At 37.4% G+C, this 26523-nt stretch overlaps 2 long non-coding RNA genes across 2 annotated transcripts in view; one reads left to right on the top strand and one right to left on the bottom strand.

Annotated features, from left to right (window-relative positions):
* Positions 1 to 350: 350 nt before the first annotated feature.
* Positions 351 to 12695, top strand: LOC122459894. The gene is made up of 2 exons (XR_006280860.1): positions 351 to 442; positions 10860 to 12695. It is a non-coding gene; the product is annotated as an uncharacterized LOC122459894 (long non-coding RNA).
* The window catches only part of LOC122459892, a 49490-nt gene continuing 26667 nt past the window's right edge, over positions 3701 to 26523 (bottom strand). The window contains exon 3 of the long non-coding RNA XR_006280858.1: positions 3701 to 3951. This is a non-coding gene — a long non-coding RNA (uncharacterized LOC122459892). The remainder of the gene's footprint in view (positions 3952 to 26523) is intronic.

Here is a 26523-nt window from a genome sequence, read left to right as displayed (position 1 = left end):
ATAGCCTTCAGCTGGCTATATGTTGGCGAAAGAACGATAGATTCTAATACTGCAGCACCAACCTTTGTGAATATGTGTACATGTTTTAGAATAACCAGATGAAACTATTGTGACAGGGCAAGGCCAGATGGCTATAGTAAAGTAGTGAGGAACGGGTACGTTAGCCCCAGGCTAAACAAATCCCTGGTACCATAGTAACCAAGTGGCAGTTGCTCCAGGTTAATCAAGACACCTGGGGACCATTAAGATCCTTCTAGAAAGCAGTGGATATAGCTAGGTTGATTGGGACACCTGAAGCCAATCAAGGGCTGGCTGGAACTAGTTAAAAGCCTCCCAGTCAGTCAGTGAGATGTGTGTCAGGAGATGTAGAAGGAAATAGCACACTTAGTTGGAGGGATGAAGCAGTACAAATCTATATCAGGTGAAGGAAGGAGGCCCTGAGGTAATGGTGAAGGAGATATTGAGGAGGGGCTGCTTTGGGGAAGTGGCTCATGGAATTGTATGTGTCCTATTTCCAAAAAGTCAGCTACCATAGCTGCTACTATTAGGGTCCCTGGGCTGGAGCCTAGACTGGAAGGTGGGCCTGGGCTCCTTCTCCAATTAATCACTGAGACTGATAGACAATGGAGACTGTAAGCTGTGACCCTTGCCCCTAGAGAGAGAAAAGGGCTATGTGGAGGGTCACAGTGAGCCCCTGAGGCTAACAAAATCCACCAGGAAACGTGGGACCCATGGAGACAGAGCTTTGTCACGCTATCAAGAAGACTAATTTCAGTGATATCTATATAAAAGACAGATTATCCAGTAACAGTTTAGCTACTTTGTTATAAAAAAAACAAATATATACTGTATATCATTACAAGAGAATGATTTTCAGAATACATAGTCCACTTTTACTTGGAATAAGAATAATTTTAAAAATATTATTTAGAGTTTGTCTTCAGAGTCTAAAATGAGAAGTACAAAAGACAGCAGTGAATGGGGAAAAAAAGGATATTCTGTGATTTCATGAATAATGAATTATATAAAATCTACCACAATACTATATTTTCAAATTCAACAGAAAATAATATGATGTACTAGAATCAATCACATTTGGGAAGATCAAATTTCTGTGTTAATGTTTAAATAATACATAAATATCCAATATCTTCCTTTGCAAGGTGTAACAGCATTAAAGAAGCACCAGACTGATATGAAACAGATGATTTAAAAGTAATGAACTGAATGTTTCTCTTCTATTTACTCCAGTTTAGTTGAACTCTAATGGGGTAGCACCACATAACAGAAAGCAGAATTTGGCTACGTATCTCTATAGATCTAGTTCTTGTATGTCTGAACAAAGGACCTATTTTGGTGATCCACCCTCAGAAGTGAATGGATACTATTGAGTTTCACAGGGTTCTGTGGCTGAATACTCTTGTGCTGAACTATCAGTGGTGTTTAGGGACATCATAATGATCTGTTGTTCTCCACAATCTAAATGTTCTCCCTCCTTGTCTTTATCCACACAGTTCAGAATGGTACACTCACAACACAAATGGGAAGATGGTTAGAACAATGGTGATGGAAGTCTTGCTCTGTGCCAGATTGATCATAGAAGAAAGAATTCTTTGAAATGTTATGATGTGGCTGTGCATAAGGTTGAAGAAAGATTGCTTCCCTCCCCTAGTAGCATCCACGAATTTCAGTCAGCAGTATTGGCCTTTGGGTGGTCTCAAATCTTGTCACTGATAGCCATGTTATTGGTTATGTTCTGGCCTTGCCAAATGTGTATATCCATCTCTATTGTATGACAGGTATAATCATTGAAAGGGTACATTAAAATCCCTTTATTCTTTTCACATAACTTCTAAATCACCTGCCTTATTACATTTCCTCTTCTTCCAGCAGCATTCCACAGAGTGAGTAAACAATATTTTTATAGCTGATAGCATTTTTCTATTTTCCTGTTATAAACACTATGAAAAGCACATTTTAAAGGATAGCAAACATTCAAAACGGATACACTTTTGTAGTTTGAAGACTATTATTTGTAAATTCTTTAGTTCACAATAGCTCAATAGATATTTATTTGCCCACTATATAAACCTCTACTTTGCCTGCAAAAAATTGTACCAGTATCAAAAGCTCCTTTCAATCAGTACAGTGACTACAGTGTACAGCAAAATAGAAATGGAAAAAAAAATGTAGACACTGCCTTCTTAGGTACTTTCCCATCTTAAAACTTGCTTATGTAGTGCCCTAAATTTTTAATGGGGCCCTTATTTAATTTTATCCTATAAGTAATGAGAATCCAAACAGAGCTTCTGATTTGTAGTTAGATTCAAGTACCTACAAAGACTGGTGGGTACCTCACAGTATCTTACTATTTACCCTTTTGAACTACCTCTAAAGAATTCGCTGCTGTCATCCAGGAGTTACATCACAGCATTAACCAAATGATGACTGTCTAATGCTATATCATCACTCTGAGACCTCACTTATTTAAAAGATTACTTCCTTGAGCAATTCAAGGACATTACTATCCTTCTAAATCTTTAACCATACTTAGCTTTAATATGCATGGTGAATCCAAAGAAAGCCCAGTATGTTGTGTCCTATGTGCACCATAATCTCCACACAAAGATGATCTTACAAAAGGAGTCAAAGTTAGGCCAATGCTGAGCACTTTTGAAAATCCTACTTAGACTCTGAAACGTTCTGAAGAAAAAAGATGGGATTGCTTTTATTGCATGCTTGAAGTTAGTAATTTGAGATTTTCAAATAACAGGCTCGTATAGAATTATTTAATCAAAGATTAACAATTTGAGATTAGTACAGCACTATACAGAAAGAAGAGATACTTTACTACCATTGGTGTAAGGTAAAGAGCCGGCCTCTGTGTCTCTCTGATCTGTTTCTGGTGGGATGCCGGCAGTTTGCATTCCCTAACTTTCAAGCCCTCTGTCTTTTATAGGGTGTAAAACAAAGACATTAATTTTTAGAGGGAAAATTGCTTTCCTGTGATTAATTTCACGATGTGTTCTGGTTTTGACATTTTTGTTTTACCTAATTACTTATGGAATTTCTTTTATGATATCTTTATGTTACATGACTGTAAACTAAAGGTAATTCTCATCCAGTCATTTATTACTGACAACTGTAACAACCAGCAGTTCTTATTGAGTTATAAACATCTTTCAGTGGATCCTTATTTCATCCATTACAGAAAACGTGCAATAAAAAGTATCTCTTATCAATCATAGAAACCCTTATCAGTTTCCCAGTCTTGTTTATTCCATAATTCTGTAGACACTTATCAGTTCGAGGGGTCTTTCCCCTAGACATCTATATTCCCACAGACTTGGCAGAACTAGCAATAATGAAGTACTTGATCACATGAAGTTCCTGATAATTGAACACACACAGGTTAAGAACCAACACTCTGAGCCTTAGAATTCAGACACACTCTTTTCTAATATTGTAAAAGATTCTGGGGGAATAGTTAATATGCAAATAATTGAATATACACAAAAAAGAGGAATAAAGGATTAATATTTACTAGCCAGTATTAACATTTTCCAAATTTACATACAATTTATAGCAATGGATGACTTAGGGCATCCATAAAAGCATACAGATTCTTGTACCTCCAGGGCACTATGTTTGAATCCAGCTCAGATGAGTAGCCATCTGTTTTTGCCATCCAATTGCAGTTTGGTTACATAGGTGAAATAAATATGATGGTTTCAATCCAGTTCTTATTGGCAACATAACTCTCATTGCCTACAAGATGCCAGACAATCTAATGAGACAGGATTAATGTTTAATGGACATGCTGACTATCCTACCTTCTTGCTTTGTCGATGATGCCTCCATATTGAGGCACATTGATGGAAGAGTGCAAAGGAAGCTTGAACTGCTGCTTCACTTGCTTTACCTACTTTGTGGCAGATGGGGAATGTCAGCCTAAAATTCAAAGGAAGAATATAATAGTGCATAAGGTTGGTGGCAGCAGGCAAAGGTTTACAGACTAATCCAGTGAACAATTTTCATGCAGAATTCTATAAAATTTGCATGTGATATAAATTGATTTTTAGTTGCTTTGGTATTGAACATCAGTCACAAGAAGTAGTAATAGAAAGTGCTTTTGATATACATCACTACTATATGGCTTTTCTTTCATTTTTTCCTTTTCATCCTATCCTCTTAGCAGCACAATGATATTAGCTTGAATTGAATTATCAGAAAATAAAATAAAAATGGGTCCAGAGTTTCACCCAGAGTTCAAAATGATCCAAACTATTTTTTCTGAAGTTTAGCTTTTTAGCTTTCTAACACATGAACTCCTATACTTCCTTGTTTAGGCAAGGTCTAGAAGTGGTAATACCAAAATATCATGAGGAATGCTGTGTGTTGTTAGGATATTCTTTGGATATTTCCGGCATGGCGGGGAAGCAAAGTACTGAAATTGCAAGTGAAAACCTAATTTCATAAGATACCCACCCTGATTTCCAAAATCCCTAGCCAAAAACACTCCAATAATTATTTATATGGTACTGAAGTTATGCTACCGACAAATAAGGAAGTGTAATGCTTGTTGGAAGGGATTAAATACTAAATAATACTGAAGTGATGGTTTAAGCTATTAACGGTGTGAGGGTTATTCATATGAGATCTTTAAAGAACTGTCTGTTCAGCATGGACATTAAAAAGATGAGGATAAGTGCTGCACTTTTGGAACAGAATCAAAGCTCTTGACATTTCCCCCATTGCTATCACTAATTTATGTAGTTGGCTACTGCGATTAATTCTTTCTTCCCTGTACTTATGCTATCAAGAATAAACTCAAATCCATCACATCACTGTCCTATAATAAGTAACATCTCCCATTTTATCCCAACCAGGATTTGTTAATTTGCTTATACACTCGAAGCAAAACAAATGTGAAGAAATGACGCCATAAATTTAAAATGTCTACCTTTGGGAAGAAGATGCACTTTAAAACAGAAAAAGATCAAAGTGTCAAACATAAACAAGACATTAAACAAAAACTGCCCCATTCAAATAATAAGCACATTTAAGTGAGCAGAGAGGTTCTTAGAATTCCTTGTTTTATATCAATAACTTTGGGGGTGGGGAAAACATCATTGTTAAACTATTTCTGGGTGCAGAGTTAATTTTAATGTATTTCCAGTGTTTTCAAACTAATGCAAGTACATTTTCAATGCCATGATATATGCATTCTGCACTGAAGATGGGCCAAAAATTCTTGTACCCAAGAAGAAAAAAAATACTGAGTATGATTTAATGAAACATTATCTATCTGAAATTATGTAAGCACTAAGTCATTATTATAAAGAATTTCAGATAGATAATGCTTCATTAAGTGATACTCTTTTTATTTATTTTTCTTCTTGGATACGAAATTTTTTGGCCATTCTTCAGTGCTGCACACTTTTTGTTTACACTGTTCAAACAAACTAACAAATGTTGCTTAGGTTAACTAGGAAGGATGCCAATTAGTGCTAATTACAGCTGTGAGTTTTGTCATGTGGACACTTTTCCCGGAGGAATTGGATTGACACCACTAACTCTGTTTTTCCACAGCGGATACCAAATAGCCATCAGATGATAACACATTTCAGTCTCTGCCAACAAAAGGCTGGATTCAAACCAGCAACCTCAAGGAGAAATTAAAAATTGTGTTATCCCATTATTAATCCCCCCAAACTGCTCAGTGATTTTAACTTCTCATGACCTTCCCTTTAAATGAAATATCCATTATCAACAATGAATGCCCAATGGCACTCCAGCGCAGCGAAGACCCTCCTGTTTAGACTTTCTCCACAATATCACTATGCTAGCCCTTTTAAAATCAAACTTCATATGAGAATAGGGAAACAATACTGGAATTACGAATATAGATTGCAGTGAAAATCATGCCTGAAATACAAATGTAGTAGATAACATTAAAATTCATATCATAGTGAAAATTTTGTTTGTAGTGGAATTCTCCATGATATAAATAGGCAATTTTGCTGCAAATGTTAAACATTTGAAACAATATAACTTGAAGAGTGGACATTGTGTACATAGTCAGGAAACATCAAATACTGATGAGTGCCTCTAATTTTGGCAAACAGCAGCATCAGATATACCTGAAAGCAAAGAAAATATTATTAGTTTTTAAAAAATTAAATGGAACTTTTAATAGCTATCCTAAGGAGATGAAAACACCACAAATATAAAATGTGGTGCAATGGCTGAAGTACAGCAGCACAGAAGGCACCAGCTGCAATAGTTTAGACAAGAGCCAAATTGATGTCTTGCTGCTTAGGTCTATAAGAAGGTTTGGGAGGGGGGAACTGCAGAGAGGAGCCAACCAGAGATAGGAGCAGCTGCAGAAGCCACCAAAGCAGGAATCTTTGGACATCTCAGACAACTATCTAGAGTTTTGACTGGACTTTCTCTCCTGTGCTGATTGGCTGGTTGTGCCAACCCTCTAGCCCTCTCCCTCATAGACTCTTCACCTCACTTCACTCCAAACCACTTAACCTCTTCTGCCCTGCTCTGTGCCCCTCTTCTCTTCCTTTGTCTTTCAATTTAATTTATCCTCTCCTGGCTAAAGTTACTTTTCTCCTGCCCCTCCCCCCCAATTGTGACACTAACATGATGTTTACCATCCTCACGCTGCTTGTGTATTATATCCCTTCACCCACCCTGTGTCTGTCTTGTCTATTTTGTAAGTTCTAAGTAAGAACTATTGTAAATTCTTCAGGGCAGAAGCCATCTACTACTCTGTAAAGTGCCTAGCACAAAGGGGTCCTATTCTTGGATGGCTCTTAGGCATTACTGTAATACACAGGATTAATAATAATGATAAAATCTTTGCAAGTAGATCTAGGTTAATACTAGGGTTAGTGCTTCCTTTGAAAGAGATTGGTGGTCTGAAAAAGAAAAGAGTATTTTGCTAAAGGTTTCAAATCACAAAACTTAGATGAGAATTAAAAATCTGTTAACTTTTTAATAACAAGAGTGTCGGGAGTGGTGCAAGGGGGTCATTGTCAGAGATAGAAACCAGATTACACTGAAATGTCTAATTGTTTGTCATTAGGGAGGCGTGCTATGGGCCTGATTCAGCTCTCATTAATGTCAATGGGAATGGGAGCAGGATCAGACCTTAAATGAACATTGAGTGCTCAGTCTATTATCTCTCTCCTCCTTTCCTCATCTTGTTCAATTTTTTTAAAGGGAAATATATTTGTAGTGCCATTTGCAATTTAGTTATTGTTATGTAGAAAACACTTTCTCCTTCATTCCCTCTCTTCTCTCAGACTTGCAAGGGTGTACACAGAAGCCAGACTCAACTCACATGTGTGTACACACAAAATATTTTCAAAAAGAAAAGGAGTACTTGTGGCACCTTACAGACTAACAAATTTATTTGAGCATAAGCTTTTGTGAGCTACAGATGCATCTGATGAAGTGAGCTGTAGCTCACAAAAGCTTATGCTCAAATAAATTTGTTAGTCTCTAAGGTGCCACAAGTACTCCTTTTCTTTTTGCAAATACAGACTAACACGGCTGCTACTCTGAAACCTGACAAAATATTTTGTGTATAAGACACTCATGAGAGTGTGACCTGACCTCATTCTGAATGTTAAGTGATTTTGTATTTTAGTATCCCTGTTGGCTTCCACACTTTGAATACTTTAAATTTACAGATGGTTGAGTGGCACACGTTTTGGAAGCAGCCTACCTACCCTATGCAAGAAACAAACTGTTGCCAAATAGGAGGCAGAAAAAATTTGACTCTCAATACTTTTGATTGCTTGAGCCAAAACAGGATGAAGGATTAGAGTGAGATTTTTTCAAGTCTCCCAAAAGCATTCCAGTCAGTGACAGATTTAGAGTCACTGAAATGTGAGGACTGAGTCATTTGTTTTCCAGTTATATCCATAATTTTAGCCAAATATTGATGTATTCATTCATTTTAAGAACAAAGAAGTGTTTTGCTTCTAGATCTAAGATTTTTAGTCTCAGAGGTGTGGCCATGTTAGTCTGTATCCACAAAAACAATGAGGAGTCTGCTGGCATCTTAAAGACTAGCAGATTTATTTGGGCATAAGCTTTCATGGGTAAAAAACCCCAATTCTTCAGATGCATGGAGTGAAACTTATAGATGCAGGCATAAATATACTATATATTTATATTATAGTTTATTTATAGTATATTTATGCCTGCATCTGTAATTTTCATTCCATGCATCTGAAGAATTGGGTTTTTTTTCCCATGAAAGCTTATGTCCAAATAAATCTGCTAGTCTATAGCCACCAGACTCATTTTAAGATTTTTAGATCAATAAATAACTTAGTTTTATATATTTATATTTTTAAGGCCAGAACGGACCATTAGATCATATAGTCTGACCTCCTGTATAATACAGCCCATAGAATTTCACCAGTTACCCCTGTATGGAGCCCTATAACTTGTCTGACTAAAGCACATTGTCCAGAAAAACATCCAGGCTTGATCTGATGACAAGACATGGAGAATCCATCACGTCTCTTTGAAGTTTGTTCCAGTGCTTAATCACCTCACCATTAAAATTGGGTGCCTTATTTCTAATCTGAATTTGTCTGTCTCTATCTTCCAGTCAGTGGTTTTTGTTGTTTTTTAGCTTTGCTTGCCATTTGAAGTATGTAAGAATCAACTAATATATTGCAAACAGTTTCATATCCAGAGCTATTTTAATTTTGATAACCTTGCACCTGTGGCAACAAATTCCCCTTAATGTCAAATGCATCATTTAGCATAAGGAAACTTTCCAGTGTATTATGAGATAGGCCTATATGAAAAGTAGACCTGAGGCTTTGGGGGTGTTTTCTTTTAAGTCTCCAATTCAAATAGTGGGCTGTGGTAAACCTGGAATTCCCCTTGACACAGCTATACTTGGAAGCCAGATGTAAGCAGTACATGCTCAATAATATACAGCACTGTTGCTGCATATATTAAGAATTATGCTAATGAAAGAGAGAGGCCCACAGTATCTTTATTCCTTTCTGGTTTTCTCTAAATAAACTGTGAAAAGATTAAAATCAAGAGTGGTTGTAGGTGATCCCAGAATAGGAGGGCATATCAATGCCCCTCCAACCTTAGCTTCCCAAATCTGCCACCCAACTGTAAAGAACAGATAATATAAGAATTTCAAATAAAATGAAATGTCAACAAAAATGTCTGTAACCACAGGTTATGATTAGAGATGAGAAAATGGTAGAGTTTTATCTTCAAGTGTTTTTTCAAATACTATACTCATTTTTATTCAAATTTAATCCTTTTCTGATGACTTTACATGACTCTTCGAATACTTGAGCTTTGCTGGTGCAAACACTCATTAGAGATGGCTGAAATGTTATTCCTCAAAGAATTTCAACATAAACACTTATTTTTTTAAAATGTCTCCAGCTATATTAGTTTTCTGATAGAAAAAGCCCCAAATAACATTATTTTAGTTGTCAAAAAATGAAAATGCTTCATTTAAATTCTGCCACCCTCTCCCATTTTGTCCTCTTTCCTATTTCCTTTCCAATAGTTTTCAAGGGCTTATGACCAGGCAGCTATAGAGACTCCTGCATCAAGCAATACTGGCTACAGTAATAATGAATTCAGTCAAAATGTCCAGTGACCCCATCACCATGTGGAATAAAAAACTGTATGTGTAGGGAATGGAGCAGCCTCTGTCCAATAGAGAGTAAATGCAGTTTCCTGATATTTACAGAAAGTCTATTGGTTGCAAACTGTTTGTCCACATTATTAATTTCTCTCCCCAAAATACATCTGCAGCTGCTCCATCCACTTGGCAGAAAACCTCTTTTCCAGATGGCACACGAAATATACAAGAGACCAAGGGCCCAAACCTGCAAAATCAGATCCTTTATCATTGCTGGAATTCCAATTAAGTGAAAAGTGTTAAAGAGAATTATGGTCTTCTGTTATTTAGACTTCAACCTAGTGGCAAGTCACAGGATGTGGTGATTACTTTTGGGAGACAGCTACTATTCCACTTTGGAAAGTAAAGACATCAGCACAGGGTTACAACACTTAATTTTCTCTTTGTTCTTCACTCTGCGTGTTTCTATAGCTTACTTCTTTATCCCCATTGGGCTGCATAAACTAAATCTGAGAAATAAGTATATTTCTCTGATGTGAGTGGATGAGTCAGTCTGCAGGGCTGAATTATTTCAGCATCACTGGAAGCAATGGGCTAAATTATGTGCTAACTCAAACCTTTACACTTCCACTGAAGTTAGCAGGGTTGCACAGGGTGTATGTCTGTTCAGAATACAGCCTAATGTGTTTTATTATACTATTTGCAATGGTGCAAACAGCTGGGAGGGTCATTCACTACCAGTATTTCTTTCAGGATGCTCCGGCAGTCTCAAAAGCTGCCCCTGAACCCAGGACATCTTTTATTTGTGAAGCGGTGCAAAATCAAGTTCACTTTTATTGCTGTTTTTGACACTGTCATCAATTGGAATTAATATAGATTATTTGGAAAGCTGTAGCCTATTATGTGCAATAAATAAAACAGGCCAATTTGGCCTGTTTTATATCAACTACATAGACAGCAGCTTTTTCTATCTGAAAATAGACATACATAATTTTGTTGCTATTGTTGTTTACATGGAGGGAGCCAGTTCACATTTTGATTGCATTAGTATGAAAGGAACAAAGTAAAAAGGAGTTAATTGTAATGCTTTTTACACAGTAGAAGTTTTTTAAGGAACATTCATTTCTCCTGGTAAAGCAAATATCAGTTTCTATAATTTTTTTTTTTGGTGTACTCCTAAACAAGTCTTTATTTTCCACTCCAGATTGTTTCCAGTGAGCATTCAGATCATGGCATTTACAGATGTTACGATATACCCTGGGAGGTCTGAGATTTGGTTCCACTTGTTCATTTAATGGATTTTCCTGACTCCTACCCTTGGGAGAGAGGGAGAAACTTCAGCCAGCAACATGACTGCATCTCCAAACCAGCATTTCCAGCCTGACTTTAGATGAACCAGGCTCTGCTTGCCTAAGGAAAAACCCAAAATTCCACCCTGCCAGCTGTCATCCTCCAGCTCCCACCAGACCACAAATGGAACATCTGTTTTTTTTCCTTCCATTTCCTACATGCTTGTTTTGTTTGTTTTTTGGGGAAACTGACTTGACAAAACTCACAGCTAAGTGTGTTGATTGTGACATTTTGCTGTTAGTTAGGAAAAGGAAAACAAACCTTGTTTTGCTGAAGACTTCATAAACAAAGCAGAATGATTAATGTGTGGTTACAGAGGCCTAGTCTATACTAGACAGGGTTTGCCAGTATAGCTGTACTCATAAAATCTCCTAGTGAATGCAGCTTATACTGGCAAAATAATTCTTTTCCCAGTATAGCTTATACCAGTTCAACAAACAAAATAAACTATACTGATAAAGGGACTTTTTGATGGTATAACTGCATCTACATTAGGTCTTTTGCCTTCGCAGCTATGTCTGTTACAGATGTGATTGATTGATTTTCCCCCACACACACTCTAACCAACATAGCTATGCTGAGAAAACATGTGAGTATGGACTAGGCCTGAAAAGTTAATACCAGGACTTGAAAAGAACCATGAGACCACTTTGTGGTGCATAAAGGTAAGACGCAAACAATCCTAAGACATGACAGTAGCCTGCCTGATTAGTGGATTTAAGCAGCTAGTTTTAGGATGTTTTGCAACCAATTACTCAATATGTTTAGTTTTGGTTATTAATCTTAGATAACTATATTTTATTACATTAATGGTAACACACAGTAACTGTCATCACATCAAATCTGCTCTAAGATAATTGGGCAATTGGGAATCTTAATTTAAAAACTCTACCCTGTTAAGTGATTGCTCAAATATTCTTGACATTTTCCATTATAACACCTCTTGATGGTAATTCATACTATGCAATTTTCTTCAATCCATTCTCAAGCCGAAAACAATGTTTTTACAATGATGCACTTGTTCTGAGTGAAAGGCAATCTGCTAATATTCATTTTTCATCAGTTTCTGTTTTCTGTATTATTCCTAATTACTTACAATATTCCTTTTCATGCAGTTCAGTATATAAGTTTACTGTTTGCCTTTTAATGCACAAACGATTTTTGAGCAGAACACCCATTAATCACCTTGTGTATTGATGAGAGAATAGAACCTTAAAATAGACTTTTCTGTATAGGAGAGAGTTATAGTAAGAAATCTGTGTGAAAGCAGAGAAGCAAAAGGAGGAAAAACGTACTTGGCAAGTGTCATCATGCCTCAGTGGGTCACAGTTGAAGATGCCAAATTCAGGACAGACTTCTGAGAAATGGGACAGACTCACCCTAAACTGCTGCTTAGTCTATCATTAGATTATACCAATCCAGTAACAAAAGTGAACTTCTGTATCACCACACTTGTTAACAAGAAATCAAAAATGCAGTCTCCATAGGCATTCCAGTCCTTGGCTCACCACCCAGCCACTAGACTTTATGATGAGTGGTTACTGAAAACCGGTTTCATCAGATATAGGGTCCTTCCAATCTCAAGGGATCAGCCACTTAGACAGGTCAATATATAACTCAAAACTTACCCAAAATCACACTGATGCCTATCTTTTGTAACTACAAACTAAAGGTTTAATAATATAAAAAGGATGGAAAGAGAGTTATTGAATGGTTAAAGATAGGTTTCAGAGTAGCAGCCGTGTTAGTCTGTATTCGCAAAAAGAAAAGGAGTACTTGTGGCACCTTAGAGACTAACAAGAATCATATACATATAAGTAATTTTTGGTGTTCATAGATCAGGATCACAGCAGTAATAGAATAAAGTGATAGCCTGCAAAAGTCTCTCCGGAATCACCCAACCAGATTGGGGGTCATCAGTCCTTGTTTAGAACTTCCTTGTTAGTAATTCAGTCCAGAGGAATGAAGAAAAAATGGAGATATCTCAGGGGTCTTTTATATCCTCTGCCTGTGCATGGAAACTTACTGTCCCAAACAAAGCTCACAATCCCTGTTTGTGGAAAGTTACGGGCCCAAGATGGAGTCCAGGGTCTCATGAACATATCACATGTCTTTACGTGGTTTGCTGACTCACACGACATGGCCATTGGCTCCTAGGTGTGTGAGACATTCTTAGGGAGAGCTATCTGGGCCGGATGAGTTTCTTTTGTTGCCCATTTTTAGAGCGAAGTGTCCTTAATGGGACATCAACACATAGCTGTCTAGCCTTGATGTAAACCTATCTGTAAGGTGTCACCCAAGAACAAGCACATCTGAGATACAAATACAAAGCCAATATTCATTACATTAGGTACAAAGATGATACATGGATTTAACTAGGATAATCATATTTGATTGTAACTTTTCCGTTGACACTTTACATGATATACTTTGTATAAGAGTTGTTGCAATTGTATAACAGCAGTAGCAGCAATGATAGAAATGGTCATTTTCAATCATAAAGCATCACAGCAAGTCAAACAAATGCCTAGTACTAGACCCTATGTTCCAAAGTCCTTGGGTGAAAGATCTTAGTCAAATTTCATAGAGCCCTCCCCATTTATCTGTATCATCAATAAAGGATTAGTTAGCCACTGCAATACTTCGTTGTGGGTTACATCTGGAAATGTCATTAACATGAGCACAAGATCTTCTAACTGAATGCCTAAATCTGTTTTCTTACTCTCTTTTCTCCCACTCCCCAAAATCTAAAAAAAAAACCCATGATCCATCCTGCCTTCTGCTCAAATCTTTATATTTCGCTGTTGCCTCACATCACACTGATCAAATATTCAAGGCTGGGTCCAGATTAAAGGTTTTAGATCGTCTTGTTTAGCAATATTCCCATCTTCAGTTCCAGTGTGCTAATGTATTCAATTAACTGTTGTATTCATGCAATGACACCAAGTAACATGTAGATTGTGGGGAGGTTTCATTTGCAGAATAAAAGGCTTTGTACCTCAAATGCTGTTCCACTTTCTGCATGAGTACTTGCCTGTATGATGCAATGGAATCTGCATGTGCAATTGAAAATGCCTACTTTGAAGATAAAAAGAAAAGGAGTACTTGTGGCACCTTAGAGACTAACAAATTTATTTGAGCATAAGCTTTCGTGAGCTACAGCTCACTTCATTGGATGAAGTGAGCTGTAGCTCACAAAAGCTTATGCTCAAATAAATTTGTTAGTCTCTAAGGTGCCACAAGTACTCCTTTTCTTTTTCCGAATACAGACTAATACGGCTGCTACTCTGAAACCTGTCATTACTACTTTGAAGATATTAGCACAAAAGTTTGTGCATGTGTCACAGCCCCTTCATCAGCAGGGATTGAAGCTGGAATCATCAGTGCTTAAACATGGGTCTCTGCCTCTTGAGCTAAAAAAATGACCACTGCTACCAGCTAATGGAGTTAAGTCTTAGCCTCTTATGCTGACCAGCCAGTGGAGGAGAGAGACATAACACACCTGTATGGTTACAACCACAGACAAAATTGATGCTTGGTTTTGAAACCACATTGTGACAATATGTTCTATCGTCCCTCATAATAAATTATGATAATTGCAGGGAGAAAGTTCATGGCCAAAATAATGAAAGTGAGAGGAAATATCTTTAATAATACTTCCTTTCCAAGTTTAATAAGACATTCGGTTGCCTGTTCATTACAATCTAACAAGCAGAGAAATTAAAATACAGAAATAATTTGTCTATTAAAGGCCACAAAGGTCTTAAACATCATTATCTATTCAAAATGATTTCAGAAGAACTTATGGGGACTCATGAGAAGAATGAGGTATATTTAGGGTGACCAGATATCCTCATTTTATAAGGACAGTCCTGATATTTGGGGCTTTGTCTTCTATAGGCTCCTATTACCCCTCGCCCCCCCCACACACACCCTGTCCCAATTTTTCAGACTTCCTATCTGGTCACCCTAGGTATATTTAAGCATTGACAATCTTGGGTGGGAAGTGAAACTAGACATTTAGAAAAGCAGGGACCCATCTGTCCTATAAACAGCAGAACAAATATCACAGTGATAGACATACTATAATGTAAGCTTTGTTAGTCTTTTCCCAAGGGACTGCCAAATACAGCTCTTCCTCCATTCCCCTCTTACCTATCCATATACAGGTTCATACATTCCATGCCTCCCAACGCATCCATAAATGTTGTTCTGTATTACAATACAGCCATAACTAAATGAGGAAAATAATACAGTTAGTAAGCCTGTTTTCCAAATGGGTAAGAAAAATAGCAAAGCCTAATTGACCTCTTCAGCCATTACTCTTGTGCTGTAATTTCCATACAGGAAAAAAATCAACTCTGTGAAGAAATGATCATCAAATCAGATACTGAAAATTAGCTACTGCAGAGTCATCATTTAAGGTGGTGATTAAACTAAACCTACTTACATGAATTTAGATTGTATAATTTGGGGTGCCTGCTACAATTAGACAGGTGGGGCTCTGGAATAATTGTGTTCTCCTTAGATTGTCATGCCTGCAGCTGTGCAGCAAGATGTGGCAATTTACCAGCAGGATAGAACACTTTCTATAAGCTATAACACCTATAAAATCTGAAATGTGTATTGTAGTTTTACATGTCAGGGCATGTTATTGATGAATATAGATAAAGATACATTCACCAGTAGGCCTTCAAATGTGCTTGCTAATAGAATTTCCTCATCACCTACTGTTCCTTTGAGATAATTGTCATCCTGTTTTCTCCAACACTAGTTACCATTCATGTTCAGTTGATTCCATTTGAGTTTTTAAATGTTATCTTTAAATGACATTGCACACCACTCATTGGAAATCACCCATGTTTTTCCCTCATGTAAGTATGCCCAACTTCCAGATGAAGCCAGTAGCATGTTCACATTTTAAGGCAGAATTAATCCATATATCATTATATGTAGCCATAGCAGGAACAGCAGCAGTACCTTTGTGGAAAACTTGCTTATTTTCTATTTAAAAAATATAAATCATGTTACAGTCCAAGAATTGAAGCATGTTTGACTATTGATTTCAATAATCAAGACCTGAAACCCATTTTTCTTCTGAGTGCAGTGTAAATGAACAAACCAAATCCTGAGGTCTTTACACAGGTAAAACTTTCACCAAAAATCAATGGCAGTTTGCTTGTGATAAACTTAATAAGAACTTCAAATATTTAGTCCAAAATAAATAAAAATTAAATAGCTGCCAAAGATTGAAGCAGCAAACACAATTTAATTGCACAAAAGGAAATTATGGTGGCAGAATTGTCTGCCTGACCATTTCCTACAGAGACATGATGCAAATTCTGAGAAGAGTAGAGACATTAATCGTGGTAGACAGTGAGCAAAAATGCAGCCGTCAGTTTATTGCTATGAGTCTCTGTTGCCATTCACAGTAGGGACTAATCAAATCCGTTTGCGCTGGGTATGTTAGAAGTAGATATGTTTAAAAATACAGTCTATTGGTTTATCCTGACTTTGTGTACCTTGCCTCACTTTAGCAGAGCCCACTGTGACAGAAATCCAGTTTGAACAAATTTGTAAACCAACCTAGCCAAAAGTTCATCCCACACACATCAAAGCAAAACTCATATTCACAATAAGAGCATGTTGATGTTGGCTGCAAAGCTTAGATTTTTAGCATCTATTTATTTCTATGTTTACTCTCCATCATGATCCCAATGGACTCAAACAAGGAACATACCAAACAAATGGCAGCTAATCTGTACATATAAGAGGGGAAATGTACTTTAAGAGGGGAAATTGTACACAAGTGCGGGGAAATGTTTATGTGCAACTCTAGCTTGCATGCCAGAAATGTCACCTCTGAATAGATTTTCTCCATGGTCCTCCTTAGCCCTCAGTCTCTAATGTACATTATAAAATATTCAGTGCTAGCAAACAGAATTTGTAACTCTCTTTGAGGTCACATGTAACTTGTCTTCACTATTTGGCTCTCCATCAGCTATGCTACAACTCATTTAGTCTCACCATAATCCTATGTTGCTGAAACACTGGCTTTGAGAAACAAACTTGAAATTACAACTATATCATTACTTCTTCTTTCATTTCATATGAAAATATTGGAGCATTACTATCAGAAACCAAGGTTCCATTTCTCAAGAGCTATTTAAAAGAAAGATTACTTGACATAAACAGGTTTCAGAGTAGCAGCCTTGTTAGTCTGTATCCACAAAAAGAACAGGAGTACTTGTGTTCTTTATTAGAGCATAAGTTTTTGTGGGCTACAGCCCACTTCACTGGATGCATAGAATGGAACATATTGTAAGAAGATATATAGATATAGATATAGATATAGATATAGATATATACACACACATACAGAGAAGGTGGAAATTGCCATACAAACTGTAAGAGGCTAATTAATTAAGATGAGCTATTATCAACAAGAGAAAAAAAACTTTTGTAGTGATAATCAAGGTGGCCCATTTAGACAGTTGACAAGAAGGTGTGAGGATACTTAACATAGGGAAATAGATTCAATATGTGTAATGACCCAGCCATTCCCAGTCCCTATTCAAACGCAAGTTAATGGTATCTAGTTTGCATATTAAATCAAGCTCAGCAGTTTCTCCTTGGAGTCTGTTTTTGAAGCTTTTCTGTTGTAAAATTGCTACCCTTAAATCTCTTACTGAGTGGCCAGAGAGGTTGAAGACAAAGTAACAAAGGTCAAGCACCAGGTTTGCAGTGACATTATTGGCAATACTGTTCCTGTTAGCTTGTAGTCCATCTTTGTGTAGAATGTTGGTGTAGAGGGCTTCTACATCCATAATGGCCAGGATGGTGTTTTCTGGAAGATCACCTTGGATTGTAGTTTCCTCAGGAAGTCAGTGGTGTCTTGAAGATAGCTGGGAATACTGGTAGCATAGGGCCTGAGGAGAGACTCCACATAGCCAGACAATCCTGCTGTCAGGGTGCCAATGCCTGAGATGATGGAGCGTCCAGGATTCCCAGGTTTATGGATCTTGGGTAGCAGATAGAATAACCCTGGTTGGGGTTCTAGGCATGTGTCTGCACAGATCTGTTCCTGTGCTTTTTCAGGGAGTTTCTTGAGCAGATGGTGTAGTTTCTTTTGGTAATCCTCAGTGGGATCAGAAGATAATGGCCTGTAGAATGTGAAGTTAGAAAGCTGCCTAGCAGCCTCTTGTTCATATTCCAGCTTATTCATGATGACGACAGCACCTCCTTTGTCAGCCTTTTTGATTACGATGTCAGAGTTGTTCCTGAGGCTGTTGATGGCATTGTGTTCAGCACGGCTGAGGTTATGGGGCAAGTGATGCTGCTTTTCCACAATTTCAGCCTGTGCACGTCGACGGAAGCAATCTATATAGAAGTCCAGTCTGTTGTTTCGACCTTCAGGAGGAGTCCACGCAGAATCCTTCTTTTTGTAGTGTTGGTAGGAAGGATTCTGTGAGTTAGTATGTTGTTCAGAGGTGTCATAAATATAAAGGGAAGGCTAATCACCTTTAAATCCCTCCTGGCCAGAGAAAAAACCCTTTCGCCTGTAAAGGGTTAAGAAGCTAAAGATAACTTACCTGGCACCTGACCAAAATGACCAATGAGGAGACAAGATGCTTTCAAAGCTGGAGGGGGGGAGAAACAAAGGTTCTCTCTCTGTCTGTGTGTTGTTTTTGCCGGGACCAGAGCAGGAATGCAGATCAGAACTCCTGTAAAGGGTTAATAAGCAATCTACTTAGATATGCATTAGATTCTGTTTTGTTTAAATGGCTGATAAAATAAATTGTGCTGAATGGAATGTATATTCCTGTTTTTGTGTCTTTTTGTAACTTAAGGTTTTGCCTAGAGGGATTCTCTATGTTTTGAATCTGATTACCCTGCAAGGTATTTACCATCCTGATTTTACAGAGGAGATTCTTTTACTTTTTCTTCAATTAAAATTCTTCTTTTAAGAACCTGATTGCTTTTTCATTGTACTTAAGATCCAAGGGTTTGGGTCTGTGTTCACCTATGCATCAACAATATTATGTAAAAAGTGTTTTAGGAGCCCAGGAAGTTTACTCCATCCAGCAGGCACTACAGGAGTAAATGGAATGAAACCATCCCTACACTTGAAAAAAACAATATTATGTAATCTTTAAACTACCTCAAAGGCTTGTGTTTTATTTCTCAACCAAAACAAAGTAGTTCAGAATCACTAGCATCATGCTTAGTTCAGTACTGAGTCACCAGTAACAACATGCCTGCCACAATGTATAATTTAAAAATTATATAAGATAAATGTGTTTAGGCATCAAAGGGCCATTGACTGGCCCCTTGGTTTTCTTTGGAAGTTAAACTACTTGGCTTCTGAGTCCGGAGAAGAGGCTAGCCCAAGGTGGTATGCTTATATCACATCACATCACACATTCTCACACTGCAATCTTGATGCATGGTAAGTAGCAACCTTTGCATCTTAACTTGGGCTATTGGGTGGTTAGGAACATCTTGAAGGTGAAGTGCACAGAACTGGGGGAGGATACCTGCCACACCATTCTTTGGCAATTAGTGGCTAATCCACAGATTTACTATTTCAGATTTTAAAAATTGAAATATTCCCTTCCAGATGGAAGTTAAGGGGACATTTTGCCAACTAGCAAGTTGACAGAAATAATGAGGGAAAATCTGGAACAGACTTGTATCTGACTGGTCTGATACTGCAAGGGAAAATTCCATTGGCTTTCTGGATAAACTTGACTGTGAGAATACAGCAAAACAATACAACTAAATAAAAATAAGCAAGAAGAAGACTAACTATTGTGTCAATTTCTAAGTTAATGAAATATGAACGAAAAGCTATAACTACATGCACAATAGAATACCAGCCTCTTTATAGATCTGCAGTTTAATAATAAACAACAGTCTAAAATTAGCCTGAAATATTCAATACTTTATCATTAGTCTGTTTTATCCTGTCTGTATCTATGCATAAGATCTGTTACTGTCTTGCACATTTTATCAAGTGTATATTACTGTAGGCAGTTTTAATATCACCAGTTTGATAGCGAATTTTGCTAACTTAATGACAGGTTTCAGAGTAGCAGCCGTGTTAGTCTGTATTCACAAAAAGAAAAGGAGTACTTGTGGCACCTTAGAGACTAACAAATTTATTTGAGCATAAGCTTTCGTGTGCTACAGCTCACTTCATTGGATGCATTTTGTGAGCTGTAGCTCACGAAAGCTTATGCTCAAATAAATTTGTTAGTCTCTAAGGTGCCACAAGTACTCCTTTTCTTTTTGCTAACTTAGTATTCATTATTTGGCAGTGTTAATTAAAAAGCAGTCTAACCAAATCCTGAAGGCTGGTTGTCATCATAGTATGAATGTAAATAGAAGATCAGTAACAGACAAAAAAGGAGATCATTAATATATGCTACAAAGAGGACTGAATAGACCCTTAAGGAACTTTGTTATTGATTGGAGCTAATTTAAAAGCAGATGCAGCTCACCTATGACTGCAAATTGTTGGCTTCTTTTTAAATAAAACTGTAATGGACAATGGGGCAAGTCTCCAATGTCTGAAGCAGAATTGTGATTGACCTTCAAAAAACCTTGTTTTTTTAAACACAATACTAAAGCTGTACATTTCAGGCTTTCTTTATAGAATGCACAGATTTAAAAAGATAATTTCATTCTGCACGAATAGGGATGTGATTCTATGTACCTGTATGAAGCAGAATGGAGAAGTCGGTACTATGGGATAAACTCAAAAAAGGTAGAGAGGCTGAGAGCTACACCTGCATTTGAATACATAAATCAATTTTGCAAACAGAGGGCCTGATTTTTCTCCCTCACTGTTTTTACACCAGTGTAGCTCCATGAATCTCTGTGGAGTTACTTCTAATTTACAAATAGAATTGGAAAAGTATCAAGACCTTATTTTTATGTATGGATCTCAACTTCTGCTTTTTGAAGGTATATATTTCTTTTTGTTTTCCAGCTATATTGTCTCTGTGTAGTGATGTAAACATTCAGAGCAAAGACTGAGTGGTTTCAGCGAAGTTTTATTCACACCTGAAACCCAAAGTGATAATCAAGGGGTGTAAGTCCTTATGATTTTAACAACAACAACAACAACAAAAAGTTCACATGGACCACTTTGAACCAAAATATTCCAACTTCTACATAGATATTTGATGGCATTATTCTATCAACCATAATGACTAATGTGTTTGAACACCTTGATTTAAAGTGAATAAAAAAAAAGATTTCTCAAGATAGGGTAGTCCTTGTGGTCTCCATATTGCATGTTTCTCTTTGGTTTTTAATATAGAGCAAAATCCACCCCAATGTAGACGGCTTGGATGAGACACTCTGCATCCCTTAAGTAGTGTCCATTATACATCAATCCAGTGGCACTGGTAAACCACACAACCAACAGTCAGAAGGTGTGCAGTATAAGGGATTATGTAGGCTGGAATAGTGGCCTTCTGAGGACTGTGTAGTAACCCAACACCCTTGTCCTGGATGGAAGGGAGAATTTCACCTCCCCAGCCTCTGCACACTCCATCACGTAAAGCCCAGATCCTTAGATTGTGTGTGTGTGTGTGTGTGTGGTGAACAAGGCCCATAACAAGGCCCATGGTTTAGGAATCCAGATGGCTCTCCTAGATTCATCTACTGTATGAGCCTGCTAGTGTTTCAGACTCTAGCAAACAATCTTATTACTAGTTGCAGTGATGATGACATGAATTAAGTATGTCAGCAAGATATTACAGTTCTGAAGCTTTAAAAAGACAGGAAGTGGCCTTTTGCCTGGAACTCAGTTCTTTTCAATGAAATTCACCTTGCAGAACTGATACAATTTGAAGGCTTCAGGACTGCAGCATCACAATGAGCTCTTCTAAGCCAGCTTGTCTACTATTTCTTGATTATTCACCCTTTTATTAATATGTAAGCTACTAGTGTTTGAATACCAAAGAAACACTAATTTCACAGTTGTAGCCTATAGGATGTTTAGGGTAAGAAAGAAGTAGACATTAGGTAACTTAGGCCCAAAACCTGAGTGTACCGGAGTATGGGAAATTGAAGTTGCTAGTGTGAGAAAACTTACAGATAAGTTGGAGACAGTAAGTAAGAGTTAGCAAGGACATGACCCAGCATTATGTGATCATTATGTTTTGGATATAACTGGTTTAAGCAAGGTTTTTAATAAGTGTTTTTGAAAACTGTGAATGTTTTATTAAAATACTATCTCTGTTGATTGTGTGGGAGGGACATTGGTGCAGATGTTAATTTAAATGATACATAATGTAAAGAGCCAAAAAAAAGGTGGCAGAAATATAATTACAGTAAAGGCCAGTTTAATGTTAATTAATATTATAATGGAATATAAAAGATGAAAAGATTAACATCCAAAGAGTACCGTTAGTTCCTAGGATTGTAAGGCTGTACTTCACCGTTGCAAGCGGACTGATCGCCCATTAATACACAATTCAAACAGTAACATTTGTGTAAATATTAATTGCATGCCTGTTTGTTTAACTAATCATTTTTCTTTTAATAAAGTTTGGTTGTGTCATTCAAAGTGATGCCTAGTGGCCCTCTACTAAATAAATTATCTGTAACGAACCTAGAGGCTCAAACTAAGCTGGGTTTTATTGCACCCTTATCTTTAACAATATAATATTAATTGGGAATATTTCAACAAAGTTTACAAAAGGTTACATACTCCTACAGAAACTGAGTTGATGCTTGTGTTTTGTGGTATGCAATCTTCAACTTTCTCAGAACAGAGGCACATTCATCCATTAGTTATACAATAGTCAAGCCTATTTATAAGCCTTGGCCTACTTACAGTATGTATGTGTTGGTTTGCAAACATTTGGGGGAGAAATAATAATATGGTTTGCACATTAGGATCTATAAGCACCCAGGATGAAACTCTCCCTAGAAAGAGTTGAAGATGCATGCAGTAACAGCACCCAGAAATGCATTAAGGCTATTGGCTGTGTTTAAGCACACTTCTCTGTCTGGCTGTTAAACCTCTGAGGTTCCTTTGTGTTGCAGAGCAGCTGCAAAATAAAGGAGACTAGATGACCAGGTTCATCTTTCCAGGATGGTCTAAGTGCAGCCTTGGCCGAGGAGTTTCCCACACATAAAATACAAGGACTGGGGACAGAAGATGGCACTGTGTGTTAAGCAGAGAGTTTGGTACAGAGGCACAATGTAGCTATTTATGGGGATAGAAAAGTTCTGCTTGACCCAAGGTTTCTGCAAGAGGGAATTGACTGTCTGCAATCTATGACCACCCATGTTTCAGTGATCAAGACTTGTAACCTTTTGTAAACAAACCACTTATATTAAGAAGATACTTTACTCTTGGTCACCAATTTCTGCTCCAGACATGAAACTGACCTGGAAAGTCCTGAATTCTGCTACCTTTTGGGAAAAGGGGCAACAATAATTATCTCTTACTTTTCATATTGCAGTGGCAAAACATGTTCATGGCAAAGCCGCTAAAGAGCTGCTATTAACTCATCTCAGCACTAATTAATTTTGTACAACAGTATATTACAATAACAGCATAAACAACAGATCTCTGCCAGCCATCTCATTGTAAATTAGCAAGTAAGAACTACATTTAGTGCCAGTTCAAGTTGTGTGATGACACACTGCATCCACTATAAATCTTAAAAGTAAGGAAAATTAAGAGGACAGACTTGTACGATACTTTCCATTTTCATATTGCCTACAATGCTGTTGATGACACACTCCAGTGCTCTTAAGGTTTTTCACATTTCCCAATGAGAATTTTACAATTTAAAAGTTTAAGAAGCCTGTTAAAACTGTATTGTGTAATAAAATCATACTTATGGTGTGGCAGTAACTGTACCATAATACAGGGGATAAGGTGTGTTTTGTTGCCTGATCCTTTTAAAAGGTTAATAATATTTGTATTGATGGCCAATTGATCTGACTGTGATAAGGTTCTATCCCAGAATCAGAGTACATAGAGTTAAAACCAATTAGTTCAATATGTTATCGGGAGCATCAGGGTCTATGACAAGGATACTCACAATGAAGGCAACGCAAAGCCTTAGATATCTTTATTAGAATAATGAACAGAAAGCCACATCAAAATGTAAGAGTAATAAAGCATTGGGACTAGCTGTGATGTCATTCTTTGCATAAGCCTTAGATCTGCATAATCACACTCTTCCTTGAGGACGTGGTGGTAAGAATAAAGGACCAGTTCTTGCTCTCTCTGGCATGCCAATGATTCCAATAGTCTAGGTTCCTCACTGAATTGATGGATCAGATGGTAGAAAGTGCACAGCAAAAATCTACCTCTACATGGTGATCTGCTTTATCATGGGGCCGAAGCCAATGTCCAACCCCCCATACCCAAATATAACTTCTTCACCCACATAATAATCTGCAGCAAGGAAGATTTAAATTAAATATTAGGGGAAAAATTAACTCTAAGGATAGTTTGGCATCAGAATAGGCTTCCAAGGGAGGCTGTGGAATCTGGATCACTGAAGTTTTTAACAGGTTTCAGAGTAGCAGCCGTGTTAGTCTGTATTCGCAAAAAGAAAAGGAGTACTTGTGGCACCTTAGAGACTAACAAATTTATTAGAGCATAAGCTTTCGTGAGCTACAGCTCACTTCATCGGATGCATTTGGTGGAAAAAACAGAGGAGAGATTTATATACACACACAGAGAACATGAAACAATGGGTTTATCATACACACTGTAAGGAGAGTGATCACTTAAGATAAGCCATCACCAGCAGCAGGGGAGGGAAGGAGAAAAACCTTTCATGGTGACAAGCAAGGTAGGCTAATTCCAGCAGTTAACAAGAATATCAGAGGAACAGTGGGGGGTTGGGTGGGGGGAGAAATAACATGGGGAAATAGTTTTACTTTGTATTGAAGTTTTTAAGAACAGCTTGGGCAAACACCTGTCAGAGCTAGTCTAGGTATACTTGGTTCTGCCTCAGTGCAGGGGGATGGATTTAATGACATCTTGAGGTCCCTTCCAGACCTATATTTCTATGATTCTGTGATTATGATTTTTTTAAAAGAACCTCTATTTTCCCCAATGCCTGATTGAGATAGAACCCCGGCTGAAAGCTAACTGGCCTAAATTAAGTCTAAATATAACAGCTGTGATGCTAGTTCACTGAAGAAACATCGAGGGAGGAAAATTCTACTTTGGGATGAGATGATAGCTTTCTTTGACAGGGTAACAAGCCTTGTAGATAGCAGGGAAGTGGTAGATGTGGTATATCTTGACTTTAGTAAGGCTTTTGATATTATCTCGCATGACCTTCTCATAAACAAATTATGGAAATATAAACTAGATGGAGCTACTAAAAGATGGGTGCATAACAGGTTGGAAAATCATTCCAAGAGAGTAATCATCAGTGGTTCACAGTCATGCTGGAAGGGCATAATGAGTGGGGTCCCATAGGGATCGGTTCTGAGTCTGGTTCTGTTCAGTATCTTTATCAACGATTTAGGTAATGGCATAGAAAATACACTTATAAAGTTTCAGAGTAGCAGCCGTGTTAGTCTGTATTCGCAAAAAGAAAAGGAGTACTTGTGGCACCTTAGAGACTAACAAATTTATTAGAGCATAAGCTTTTGTGAGCTACATGCATCCAATGAAGTGAGCTGTAGCTCACGAAAGCTTATGCTCTAATAAATTTGTTAGTCTCTAAGGTGCCACAAGTACTCCTTTTCTTTTTACTTATAAAGTTTGCGGACAATACCAAGCTGGGAGGGGTTGCAAATGCTTTGGAGGATAGGATTAAAATTCAAAATGATCTGGACAAAATGAAGAAATGGTCTGAAGTAAATAGGATGAAATTCAATAAGGACAAATGCAAAGTACTTCACTTAGGAAGGAGCAATCAGTTGCACACATACAAAATGGGAAATGACTGCCGAGGAAGGAATACTGCAGAAAGGAATCTGGGGATCATAGTAGATCACAAGCTAAATATGAGTCAACAGTGTAACAATATTGTAAAAAAAAATGTTGCAAAAAAAGCAAACATCATTCTGGGATGTATTAGCAGGTTTTTGTTTTTTTTTTCCACCAAATGCATCCGACGAAGTGAGCTGTAGCTCACGAAAGCTTATGCTCTAATAAATTTGTTAGTCTCTAAGGTGCCACAAGTACTCCTTTTCTTTTTGCGAATACAGACTAACACGGCTGCTACTCTGAAAATAGCAGGAGTATTGTAAGCAAGACACGAGAAGTAACTCTTCCGCTCTACTCAGTGCTGATTAGGCCTCAATTGGAGTATTGTGTCCAGTTCCGGGTGCCACATTTCAGGAAAGATGTGGACAAATTGGAGAAAGTCCAGAGAAGAGCTACAAAAGTTATTAAAGTTCTAGAAAACATGACCTATACGGGAAGATTGAAAAAATTGGATTTGTTTAGTCTGGAGAAGAGAAGACTGAGAGGGAACACGATAATAGTTTTCAAGTAGATAAAAGGTTGTTACAAG

Source organism: Dermochelys coriacea, chromosome 4 (genome assembly GCF_009764565.3).
Source record: "Dermochelys coriacea isolate rDerCor1 chromosome 4, rDerCor1.pri.v4, whole genome shotgun sequence".
In the NCBI taxonomy this organism is placed as follows: Eukaryota; Metazoa; Chordata; order Testudines; family Dermochelyidae; genus Dermochelys; species Dermochelys coriacea.
The sequence above is the reverse complement of the archived record's forward strand: the minus strand, read 5'-3'. Positions and strand labels throughout refer to the sequence as shown.